Here is an 11845-nt window from a genome sequence, read left to right on the forward strand (position 1 = left end):
TGTAGAAAAAGTATTTTTATAGACACATCTAGTACAAAATTTCCTTAGACAAGATAAAATATAAAAAAGGAATATTTAATAACTTACAAAAATATATTTTTTCTTTTTGAGTAAAATTTCCAAACTTGATACAAAAGAATATAACAAAGAATGTAAGAATAATTAAAATATGTATTTTATAATCTGAATATTCACACGAATATTACATTCAGAAATTAAATATCACATTTTCTAGTAATGAATATTTTTAATAATGCTGCAATACTATACAAAGAAATTTTAAAATGTTCATTTCTGCAACTTTAAAATCAATGATTCTATTATTACTAAAAGTTGCATATTAATTCATATAGCTGCATATATATTCTACTAAATGTTGCATAAAACATTCCCCCCCCCCAAACCAAATGCTTTTTGATGAAAAGCAATTGTACATCTGTATAGTTGCATACCACAGACGAAATATTGGCCATTTTGAGAATTACTTTTATTATAAATGTGACATTTAAAATTATAAATGATGTAATATTAATTTATAATGTGAATATTTGAGCATTTATAATATAAAAATTATTCATAAAACATGAGAAAATTTGGCAGCATAATTGAGAGTGAATTTAAAATGTTAAGAATGGTACGAGATGCTCTCCTATATCACAGTATATAACATTACATTTAGGCATATTCAACAGAAAAGAACTGTTCATGTGATAATATAAGGTATGAATTTTTCAATAATAAAATCCAATTTTTTTTAAAAAAGGGGCTAATAGATATTACAGTGCACCAATAACATTATTGAAAATTCATTCAGTATGTAATAAATGTTTAGATTTCTTCCGATATGCCATACAATTTTGATATTTTTATAAGAGGATTACAGCACTTAATTTTAAAATATCTAAGCATTTTATATCCTGATACCTCCTCAAAGAAACCTCATTCTTATTCAACAAGACTGTACAATAATGGTATTAGAACGTTTCTCTCTAGTTGTAATTATTTGATCTTTTCACTGGTATAGGTTGAAGAAAGCAGTCTAGCATCTTTTACTTCTCCAGGAAGACTCAATTCTAAACCATTCATAGCTTCTGTAACAATTATTTGACAAGCCAATCGAGATCTAAAAAAAGAGACAATGTTTATAATGTCCATAGTTTTTAATTTCAGATACAAATCTATAAAAGAAATTATAAATAAGCATTTCAATCTGCTTTGTTCATTTCAGTTCTCAGACTACAAAAGAACCATTAAAAATTAGATAAACACATCACATACTCCCCTAAGATAAAATTCCTGTAAATAATCAAGTACATATAAGCCTCATACTGTATTTTTCGATGACCATTCAACTATTAATCATAAAAAAGCCATCAGATTTAAAAGATAAACAAGATCAAGTACATTTGCTTTTATTAAAATACAACTGCATTTCAAATTAAGAAAATCTTACAAGAATCAAACAAACTAATTTATTTTAGTGTTTTGCTTAATTTCATTTATGCATTTATAACATAAAAATATACAAAATCTAATAAATGAAAATAACATTTCCATCCTCTGCTTTGAAAATTGTATTTTCTTCAATAATATTTTATTTCATGTCTTTAAAATTTTAATAGACAAGAAAATGCATACATTTTAAAATATGCAGATCACATAAAGTCATGAAAATTTTTTTTCAGTGCACTAGATCAAGGAACACTGTTCTGAAAAATATTATGTTCTCATCTTTAAATAAATGGCAAACCATAATATATATACATATACAGGGTGGTTATAAAAAAATCTCCTCCGATATATGAACTCCTAGCCACCTAGCTGCTCAACCAATCGAAATGAATTTCAGATATTATTTTTTGAAGGTGTGCGCTCGATTGCAATGATTTAAAATAACACAGCTTCTCATGGTTATGGTTAATGAAAATTTTTTTTAAAGTTCCCACCTTTTTCCCTGCACCAAATGGCGCTGAAAAACCATATATAGTTTGGTTTGTTTAACTATGGTACAGCACTCGAGAAGTATCTGCCTAAGGGGGGGTGTTTTTGCGGAGGAGTTTCTAAGGGAAACTAGCTCACATACACATGACATATATGCTGGGATTCAAACCCAGGACCGAATTACCAGTATTGAACAGCTTTACCACTCGACTACTGGTGGGCAACCATAAATGGCAAGTTAGCCGTATGACAAAAATTGCCAGCATATAATATCTGCAAAGAAGAGTACTGTAAAGGACCATAAACAACACAAGAGAGGAATCTGTATAACTTCACATTTTATGGCATCTATCAGTTCTGACAGATCTTATTTTGTAGACCTTAAGGTTTCAGATAATTCCAGAACCAGAACCCCACCGAAGTGAGGTCAGCGGATTGTGACAGCTATGAAAGTGCAAATTTACAGGAGATGAATATCTTGAAACATTGTACACATTGAAAACCTCTAATTCTAAAACAGTTTTTTCTTCTCTCCTCTCTATTATCACTGATCCTTTATAATGCTCTTCTTTGCAAATGTTTTATAGTCATACATGTATCTTTCCATTGTCATTTAAGGTTTTCCAATGTGCTAATAAATTTGCCCAGGGAAAAAAGTGGGTGTTACCATCTGAAAATTTTGGAATTTCTTTACTGCAACCATAACTGCGAGAGCTCTGTTGTTTTAAATCATCACAATCTTGAATGCATACCTTCAAACAATATCTAAAATTTCATTTCGACTAGTTGAGTGGATAGGCCACTAGAGGTTCATATATTGGTAAAAATTTTTTATACTATCCTGCATATACTAAGTTCACAGTGCCTTTAGTTTCAAAACCCTTGGTCGTAGACACATAGTGCATTTAATGGCATATTCCCCAGCTTCACGTAATTCTCTCCTTTTTCAAGGTGTTCAGAAAGCAAGCTTCCCATAATTTTAAAACAGATTTGTTCATTTAGACATTGTTTTGATCTTACTAATTGATTTGTTCATGGATTTGGGGTACATGGGCTCTGACTGATGAAACAATAATAGTTAAGTTTAAAAAAAATAGGGAATATCTAGTGTTCTGGACAGTTCTGAAGATCATTGCAGGTGGAAAGATAAACTGAATAGCGATATTGATGATGGCGACAACTAGCAAACAGCAGACTTGATAGCAGTTCCATCACGATTAAACAACTTCAGACCTCAAGAGTAGCTAGCAGTGAACAACAATAAAAGTGGATGAGATTTAAAACAGAAGCATAAATGAAAATCTTGTGTTAGATACTTTAATGTTAATGTCATTAGTAATTTTTAATCTGATTAGAATGCAGGTTTCATTTAACCCTCTAAGCAGCAAGGGCGTACATATACGGCCTAGAATATATTTTCTGATATCTGTAAGAATGTATATATACGTGCATATTAAAATATATCAAAGAAATTAAGACACTATATCAAAAGAAAACAAATCCAGGCATGAAATACCAACCAGGAGAGTTTTTACATTAAAATCAAAAAATAATTTGTTCTCATAGTAGTTTTGGGAAATTTGTGCTTTCTTAGCGAAAACCCTGGCCGCTCAGAGAGTTAAATAAATAATATTGTGATAATTACCAAGAGTTTATCTATGAATATTTTTCATTTGTTATGTTTTTTCTGTAACTGTGTCCTTTGCATATCTCTTCCCCTCTATTTTTGTATGATAAAATCATAAAAAAAAAGGGGAAAATATGTGAATAAATACAATACTTCCAATTACAAAAATGCTTTAAATGATGGAGATATTTTTGCTTTTCCATTTTTTGAATTAAAAAGAATTAAGTTCATAAAAATTACGAAATCTAATCTTTTATACACTCCTTCAGTCCATAATGAGAAAATTTCCTACACATTCTTAAAAATATAACAACAACAACAACAACAAAAAAAAAAAAAAAAAAAAAGACTCTCATACATATTATATTTTAAAGTTGAAGATCATATTTAGGGATCATACAAAACTTGAAGAAATAACATTTCCATTTGTACGCAAGTAAAAATACAATACATTAATTTAGAAAAAGGTTAGATTGCCTGTGGGCCACATGCACAACCTGAAAAACAGCTGACGGGTTCGAATTTTTTTTTAACAAAATGAAAAGCATTTAAAATAAATGTTGTTTACTAAGCATTTTTCGGAAAAAATTCAAACTTATATTTATTTTTTGTATCTGAAATTTAAAGTCTGGTACTTGCAAGACACTTATATTGGTTACACTTTGTAATTCAAATATTTGACAATTAAAAGTTCCAGACTTACTATAATCATTAAATAATTTAGTTCAATTTAAGCTGAAAGAAATTATGAAAACTTTCTTAACTTTTCAGAGAAAGTTTTCCAGGCAGAACAAAACTAGAGAATAAATAATGACAAACTTAAGTCTCTTTTCCTTAGTTATTGAATTCGTTTCTATGCATAAATAAAAATACATATTTGTATGTATATAACTATAAATTTTTTTATTCCTCGACTTGACACTTAATGGCATTTCAGTTTTGATAAAATTTGAAGCCTTAGAGAGAAATACTAGAAATTGTCTTTATCACAGATTGTAGATGCTCATCGGTAAATCAGATTTCCTTCTTATTAATTTTCAATTGTGGAAAAAAAAAAAATTCTTCACAAATAATTATAAAATATGTCAAGTACAAATAAAAGTTAATAAAATCCATATCTTCAAATCTTGATTAAGACTTGTATCACACTGTAAATTAGTTAACTCAATTTATAATGAAAATGTCTCTCTCTTGAACTTGATTTTGAAATCTTTGTATTTGCAACAAATTCATAATTAAAATATTTTTGTGAGCTACATAAAATTGCTTAGGGGTTTGGCAGTTCGAGTAGTAGTAGTAGCAAGTAGTAGAAGATTTTCTTGGCACATTTTCTTTTAGCCTGAAAGACTATTTGAACCAAACACATGGTAGATACATCCAAAACTTATAACCCATAATACAAACCCATCTCTTTCAGGTATTCAAATAAATGGTATCGACCTCTTCTCCCATTATACAGTAAAGAGGCAAGTCATATTTATTAAAATGCTTCAATCAAAATCTGTTAAAATATGGATATTCTACGAGGGTTGGGGCAAAAGTCATGGCAACTATTTTTTTCTTGTAGATATGTGAATGGATCACAAAACATATATGTGTTGTGTAGAAGTTCTGCAGGCATAGACTGTATGCAGAACAACAGATGGCTCTGTGGTAGGGAGGGCTCTGAAATCAGTCAGTTGGTGAGTTCCGTGCGAGATGGAAGTAACCCGTGTTGAGCAGCACGCTTACATCAAAATAGCCGTTCTCCGAGGGAGAAATGCGAAGGAGTGTCACAGTGAATTAGTAGAAGCCCTTGGGAATAATGCCCTACCATATCATACAGTAGCATGGTGGGTAGGAAAGTTTCAGCAAGGACGTGTGTAAACCAGTGATGAGCAACGTTCGGGATGACCGGTGAGTGTGCAGACCGACTTGGCACGTGCCGTCATCAAGCACCTCATGGATGAAGACACACGATGGACATTACTGGAGTTAGAGAGGGCAAGTGGCATCTAGAAACGCACTGTCCACAGGATATTGCATAATGAGCTAGCGTCAAAATCCTTCCCCAGTCAAATTGATGGTTATTGTCGCGTATGACGTCAGGGGTGTCATTGTTTGCCACTTTGTTCCTCATGTCAGAACAGTGACTTCCAGGTGCGATGTGGCATTTAGGATAAACGTCCGGATCTTGTGGACAGTGCAATAATTCTGCACGACAAGGCGAGGGGATGGGAAGAATTGGAGCACCCACCATACTCTCCTGACCTTTTGCCCTGTGACTTTGATCTCATTCCCAAGATTAAGGAACCAATACGTGGCAGACGGTTTGCAACACGAGAGCACATTGCTAATGCTGTGCGCCAACAGATGACCCAATTCATACATGGTGTGGAAAATGCTGAGGCTGATGGTATTCAGCACCTCCCACATTGTTGGCAGCGTGTGGTGACAGTAGCAGGGGACTACATTGAGTGTCTTTAGGCCCAGGTTTGTCATATCAACTTTATGTGTATTGTGTTATCATTCTTTTGCACGGTGAAGGCTATATTGCCCTGTATACTACTGTAATAAATTCGTGTGTTACGATATTTTAGTGCTATTTATTGTCCACACATGTAGTTAAGACCTTGTCCTTTCGTCTGTATATGTGACATTTTTCAACCGGACTGGTATCTTCAAGAAAAAAAATAGTTGCCATGACTTTTGCCTCAACCTACGTATTAAAAAATGACAAACGGACAGAACAATATCACAATTAGGACCCACTGACTCACTCTCTGCTTTTAGAAGGTAAATGCGAGTGATCGATTTTAAGATGGGTTAACAGCACCTCCTCCTTTCGATTTCTGGCACTCTTCCAGCTTTCCATCCCAAGTTTCAGACGTCTTAACTTATTACTAGCTGAACATCACAGAGTAGCTTCCATTTGTTTAAAATTCTCTGTCTAATATCAGATGTTATGTCTAAAAAGGGAACAGGTCTGCTGAACACTTCCACAGAATTCTTTGCTGTAATATCTGCAAGTTCCCTTTATTTCGAATGTCCAGACACATAGCAGTATATAATGTCATAATGGTCATTCTTTAAGACACTATTCAAGTTTAGGATTGGATTGGATTATTCAATTATGGCAAAGCACACGAGGGCTATATTCCTAAAGGGAGGGATGCTTTCGTGGAGGACTTTCTAAAGGAAACTGACTCATATACACGTTACACATGAGGAAAACCACGAAAGGCCCATGCAGCCAGCCTGTTCGTGGGATTCGAACTTCAGACCAAACTACCAGTGTTCAGCGTCTTTACCGCTCGGCCGCTGGTGGTCCTCTACTCAAGTTTAGAACTTCTAAAACAGAAGAACTGTTTTCTTCAGAAAAACTCTGCAGTGAACTTTTGGGCACAAGTTTTGGGTAAACAAATAACTGTTGTATTAATTTCTGTGATCTAAAAAGCTTTAACAAGGCATTTACATTACCTCGTTAGAGCTGTTCTCAAAATGTTTGAAAACTTTAAGAAATTCAATTTTTACATCATCCCAAAGAGGAATTTGAAAATAATTTATTGCTTTTCATCTCAGAAATGCTGTATTCTTCAACTAATGACTAAGATCTTTTTGAATAGGTAGAAATCTAGGAAGGCCGTGCTTGGAAAAGGACATTTGAATCATATAAAAGAATATACAGGAAAATAATAGCAAAGAGACAGTTGCTCATGCCTTAAATGAAGTGAAGGCTCAATCTACGTACAAGCTCTGTACAGGTGTTGATTGGAAGGCTCCAAAACAAATGTCTTATGCCTGATGGTAAACAGGATCAAGCTTTAGTAATGCAGATTGACATGAAGATGCATCCACCACAGAGGTGTAATCTAATTTGGAGCTGATTACAGCACTACAAAGAACTGGAGCAAAGAACAGCAGTCAGCTCCCCACCATGTGCTCGATAGAATTTTCTTGAGCTTTTGAGAACAGAGAACCAAGCTTTACTTGGAATAATCTATTTTTTAAAGACAGCTAAATTACCATGTAGATTAATATCACAAAGGTCATGGAGAATGTCACATCTCCGAGCCTTATCATATGTTTTTTCTATATCTAAGAAAATAGATACTAGGTGTTTCCTCCCAACTTCACAGCAAGGTCTCAAATATCACAACATTAACCAAAGTTGACCTACCTCTTTAAAACTCACCCTGATATGAAGAACTGCAATCATTCTTCTCCAGTGATGAGCTAGATGAGAGTATCTTTTTTTTTGAGATTTTGCAAAGGCAGCAGGTTCATTCTTATCAATCTATAATTGCAAGAATTATTACAAGATTCCTTATCAGGTTTTGCTATGAGAATAACTAAAGCTCTCCTCTATATATTTAGGAAAATATGCTTCTTCTACACTTTGTTAAAAGGGGTAAGAAGGGCAACTAATGATTCACAGGACACAAACTTTAACATACTTATAGCTCCCACCATCTAGAGTTGTAACTGTCTTATGTATCCAAGAAAGAGTTCTTCGAATCTTGAGTATTGTGAATTCTGTGTTATAATTTTCACAGTTGAGCTCATTAAATTTGACAGAAACTCTCTTAGATTGTACCTGATGGGGGGGAAAAAAAAATGCGGACAAATGGTTTACTTGACACAAAAGCAAAAGCCTCACAAATACTATCTGCAGTTTCTTCCCTGCTGTTTATCAAACTATCAAGACAGAAAGTGAGTGATTTTGACATTTTCTTAATACATTCTTAAATTCTTTTTCTCAGAGTATCAAAACTTGTTGATGACACAGAAAACAACACATATTTCCCTGGCTCTGCCATCTGACATTTTGTGCCTTTACCTTAGCCTGCTTATAGGTCAGAAAGTTGGAGACCCGAGTATTTGTAGGAAACATTCCACAGTTTTCTCTGCATCCTGTGCTTCTTTATATTCATTGCTCCACCATGGTTTTGCATACTTGATGCCTTGATGATGATTTAGGAAGCCTTGATGATGATTTAGGAATCGAGAGTTTAGTTGCCTGCAGGATGATGTCAGTTACCACAGTCACTGCATCTTCAATATCTGTATTATTCACTATTTCCTGACTAATCACAGCTAGGAATGATAAAAGTGATCAGTATTCTCTATCATAAATAAAATGACAGGTCAGCTCCAAAGGAGGTATATCCTTGAACAAGGAAAAAAACTGGAAAATGATCACAACTGAAAAGAACATTACTAACTTTAAGTGAAAACTAAGATAGCAGTGAGGGAGAACTGATAGCTATATCTGTTGCATGAAATGACTCGGTTGGTTGGGAAAAGAAAGTCTCATTTCCAATATTTAATATATACAGACAATGATCATCAACCAATTGTTCAGTTTGTTTACCATGTGAATTTACTTGTTGGTTTCCTTACAAAGAGTTATTGCCATTTAACCACTTGGGCTAAAATGACGCGCCATGTATGTCGAGATGCTTTTGTCTCAAACCGTGAGCGACGTGAACATAACGTCGATAGGCATTTATTGCAAAAATGAAAATAACGTGGTACACATGTCGCCTAACAACAAAATTGTTTATTTCTTGAGTTACAGCTCTGGATTGCACTCGCAGATGCAGAGCGACATAAATGAGACACTTTACCGCTTGTTATATTGTAGCGTCCGGCACCGCAACTGTGAAGTTTACTCACAGTGCAAGTGATTAAATCTCCAAGAATAATAAATGAGTGAGTGGATAATCAATGTAATGATGTAAAGATTCTTGAAATGCACTAATTGTGTTATCGACTGGTTGTCTTAGCCCTCTCGACAAATACTGATCCTGCAGAAAGAATATATACTTAAACTGAATTAAGCATTTATAAGCTTTCTAAATTATTTCAGATTTATTTTAAGTAGTTTGATTCTTCATAATGAAATTTTTGGATTGGAAGTATTAACCGATACAGCAGCTTTTCATTGTAAGCTCAATTAATCCATCAATGACTACAGTCACATCTTTCCTTCGTATCCCAGAGACCTTTCCTGTACTCTTGTGGTTACACGTACCAATAGCTGAGAAACTAATCTAGGGAAGCTTTTAAGAAGCAAGTTGCTAAATAACACGATTGAAAAATTTAGCTGCTTAAATGCATCTGAAACAAGAATTTAAACATTCACTTGGCTGTATAAAGAGCACAATCACGCATCTTTTCGATGATAATCCCGAATTTCATCAGTCGACTCCATGTATATTCCCTTCATGTTTCTATCCAAAGAGAAACAAGTTAGGAATTATCAGTTCAACAATAAAACAGTGATCACAAATCTATTAACCGTGATATCCACCTCATGCAAGTAACACGCTCTTTCAATTGTTAACTATTGCGAGTACCATGGGCAAGAATCGTATGCTTGTTACGCGGGGATGTTTTAAGAGGTCCTCAAGGGTTGCCAATTTGTTTTTTTATTGCATGGTTAATTGACTTAAGTCTTTGCTTAAAATAAAGCATGTGTATCCTGAGGCTTTCAAATCCGACTTAAACTTATGCCATATAAAGACTACATTCTTGGTTATTTTCTTGAATTAAGGTATTGGAGAAATATTTAAAATTAACATAGAGTTTAATTTCCAAGTATACCACTTAAAGGTTAACATAATATTTGTATTAATTCTCGAAGTTAATTTAAAATACTGTACTATTGGATAGTGCCCATTTCCAACACTGTCAGCTTCTAAACATGACAGAGTTGGCATCCTGCATTAATGAAGCATAACAATTCAAAGCGAAATGTACCGTTGATTTTCGCCTGTTACAGCAATCTAACTAGTGCCCTCCGAAATTCGGTATCTTAAGCAACTGCTTATATCGCCTAGCTCAGAGATGACGTTGCAATACTGTTCAGTACATAAAAAATGAATGTTCCGTAAAACAAAAATTTAATTGAAACACTTGATTAAAATTTGTTGCACACCTGAAGGTAAATACTTAAGATATTTAGGAGTAAATGGGAATTTATTACATAGACTGCAAATGAGTGTGCACTTACAGTATGAACAAATGATGAAATTGTCAAAATTGATTTTTGAAGGCGTTCTGTAACAAACTTCGCTTTAATGCAGAGTCTTACAATTCTTGTGTGAAGAATTTAAAATCTATCGGGAAATTAAGAAGCAGTGCTTTGCATGCTGTTAAGATTAAAATTTCTCGTACATTTGGATAAGCAACATATTCATTAAAGAAATGAGAAATTCAAGGGAATATTTTAAAAGTTGAATGCAACTCCTTGGCAACCATAGGTTTGCTTAGATTTTTTTTGTTCATGTAGCTGAGAGCTGCAATTTTCATCAGATACTTAAAACTCTCGAGAGCTAGGAATGCCAAATGAACGAAGATTTTTAAAAATTAATTTCGATTTTAAAATTTTTATAATATCGAAAATCAACAAACTCTTCATTGAAAGATAAATTTAATATCCTCATTACAATACAGTACCATAAACTATTTTAACGAGAAGGAATTACTTATTATACAGTTACAAAAATTGAAATTTCGATCGCAATTTTCTTAGCGATGTGAAAATGCAAGGGTGCGAAAAAAATCCATCCCCAAGCTAAGAAATGAGCAGATTATCGATTTTAAAAATAATTTAAAGTAGGATACTGATAAACATATAAACTCGGTAACTACTAAATTATAGAATTATTTGAAAGCAAATAAATGAAAAATGCAAGATAAAATAAAGCTTTAACTTAAATTTAATTCTTCAAATTTTAACATACGAAAAGTTAGGGCAATGAAAGATAAATATTAGATATAGCAAAAGGCTTAAAAGTTAAAAATGTAGCATCAAAAACATTAAAAATATTAAAATGCAATACATTAGAATTTTCTGAAAAATACAATAAAGAACTAGAAATTACAATATGTAAATGTTCATAAACTTGCACCATTTTTCACAAGAAAAGATTACTTATTTCCGCAACTTGCTGTTCTTATCTATTTAGATAAATCAAAATTCAATGTCACAATCTTCAATCTGTCACGGGAGACACAGCATACTTAAAAGTTCTTCTGTCTGCATTGATTTTTTCTAATTTTATGTTAAATTTTAGGGTCTTTTTTCTCCACCCCGAGTCTTAGGTATTTCTCCCTTTTTTAGGAGATTCTTTTGCAATTTTCTCAGGAATTTCCGACACCAGGGCGGTTGATCGCTTTAAATTCAATTCGTAACCTGATGCTTCACCCCAATATGACGAACCTGGGACTGGTGAAAGGAAGTCTACTTGCTGTAAAGGACCTTTCCCAAGTTTTAAACTGTCAAACTGC

At 33.3% G+C, this 11845-nt stretch overlaps 1 long non-coding RNA gene across 1 annotated transcript; it reads right to left on the reverse strand.

The window, feature by feature from the left end:
- Positions 1 to 9257, reverse strand: LOC146997525 (uncharacterized). Its single transcript, XR_015040628.1, has 2 exons — positions 8005 to 9257; positions 1 to 1123 (listed from the first exon to the last, which is right to left on the reverse strand). It is a non-coding gene; the product is annotated as an uncharacterized LOC146997525 (long non-coding RNA).
- Positions 9258 to 11845: the final 2588 nt, after the last annotated feature.

The sequence above is a fragment of the Stegodyphus dumicola genome, chromosome 4 (assembly GCF_044657685.1).
Source record: "Stegodyphus dumicola isolate Sdum_Otavi_A_Nest chromosome 4, ASM4465768v1".
Classification (NCBI taxonomy): domain Eukaryota; kingdom Metazoa; phylum Arthropoda; class Arachnida; order Araneae; family Eresidae; genus Stegodyphus; species Stegodyphus dumicola.